General features: G+C 38.9%; 1 pseudogene; it reads left to right on the forward strand.

The window, feature by feature from the left end:
• On the forward strand, positions 554-1,395 carry LOC100157988 (annotated as a pseudogene).

Here is a 2,045-nt window from a genome sequence, read left to right on the forward strand (position 1 = left end):
CCTTAACCTGCGGAGCCATTTAGCCATGAATAGCTAAATCTGAAATAAGCATTTCTAATAGTATTTTACATGGTATTATGTACTGAGTGGCTACATATGCCAAATGCTTTATTCATATTATGTCATCTATTTTAATTTAAAGAAAACTCACAGCATTACGACATAGAAAGAATTTCTATTTCACAGATTCCATACTGTTTTACAGGTGATGAATCTGAAATTCAGAGAGATTTAATAAAACCTTGCTCAAGGTCACACAGCCTGTTTGTGGAAATACCGAGAATTGTTGTATGTTCTGCTGATTTGTATAGCTACAATGCCTGGGTGTTTCTTTTGGTTCATGCTGCTTCCCAGGAATTTAGTAAAGTGGACCCTTAGTCAATTTTTGGCTAAACCCAAAGTGGATCAAAGTGGTGGGACTTGCACTTCTGAGATATGAAGGCCCTCCACCAGCCTCCACTCAATCAGGTGAGTGATCGCCTTTGTTCTCCTCTCCCTCACCTCATGAAGAAGACAGAGCTGATCCAGAAGGTGATCCAAGTGCTGCAACAACATGGTTACCTGTGTTGAAGGTGGTGATGGAGCAGGTTGCCAAGCTGCCCAAGCAGGAGCACAAGCTCACATGAACATGGTTGGGGGATGCAGGTCCACCTGGAAGGCCATCTTGAACATTGAGCAGAAAACCTACACCTCTGACCAGAGAGTGTAGCTAATTAAAGACTTTCAGGAGACAGTAGGGTCCAATCAGAGATCCATCTGGACCACAGTCCCAGAATTGTTGGATAAGTATTTAATAGCCATTGCAACTAGTCTAGAGAGTAAGATCTTCTATCTGAAAATGAAGGGAGATTATTTCTGGTGGTTTGCCGAAATTGCATGTAATAATGACCAGAAACAAATGATAGATAATTTCCAAGGAGCTTACCGGGAGGCTTTTGATGCAGCCTACACATCCAGTCTGTCTGGGGCTCTTAAATTTCTGTGTTTTTCTGTGAGATCTTTACTAACCCAGAACTTGTCTGCACACTGGCTAAAATGGCTTTTGAAGAGGCCATTGCCGAACTTGATACATTGAATGAAATTACATGCAGAGATAGTGCCCTCATTATGTAGTTGCTTAGAGACAACTGAACATTTTAGACATCAGATAGTGCAGGATAAGAATGTGATGTGACAGAAGGGGCAGAAAACCAGTGCATGCAGAGCATCATCCTTCTTCCCCTCAAGAAACCTTTTTGCTCATCTCTGTCCCTTTCTCCATTTGGATATTTGATAGCAAAGAAACCCATTCATGTGTATGAAATCAACTGCAGTTTTCGAGAAAACTCCTTGGTTTATGTTTGTCTTAGCCTTCCTGTGTTCATTTACTGCTGGAGGAAAGTGTTAATAGCTTAATTTCGTATTAGCATAAGTAGCTTTCAAACACATGTAGAGGACTAAAAATGTATCTGGTACTTTAAGCAATCTGAAACATTTCTGCAAGTGACTGTGTTTTGCATTACTGTGAAGATATGAAAATGTGGTTAATTACAATTTAAAGAATATTCTACATAACTTCTTAATTTCTACCTTCCCATCCATATTCTTCTTTGGGGGTTTCCTTGAAAGGAAGTAAGCATCTTTTTCCATGCTCTTAATATATTCCTTTTTGCTAGGAATACAGAAGTATTAGATTGAATGGAAAAGCATTAGACATTTCTGGTATGGGAGGTCACAAACTGAAATGCCACCTGCATATATGATGGAGTTCTTGTGTATCTGCAACAGCAGGACGCTTATTAACTCTTGCCAAGAAGTTAAGAAACTTTATTCTTCATTTGTTGCTGTTTAAGTTGACAACTTCCTTTCCAATAAAAATTCGCTTACACCTCCTGCCTTTTGTAGTCCTGTTATTCACTTTACCATGTAATAGAAGTAGCATGTTGCTTCCAGAACACAAGCATGGCTTTTGGCAAATTAAAGTGCATGTCATTTCTTAATACACTAGAAAGTGGAAATAAGCTAAAGCACAAATATTCAATTAGAAAACTTTAGTACTTTTCCAT

The sequence above is a fragment of the Sus scrofa genome, chromosome 4, assembly GCF_000003025.6.
Source record: "Sus scrofa isolate TJ Tabasco breed Duroc chromosome 4, Sscrofa11.1, whole genome shotgun sequence".
Taxonomy (NCBI): Eukaryota; Metazoa; Chordata; class Mammalia; order Artiodactyla; family Suidae; genus Sus; species Sus scrofa.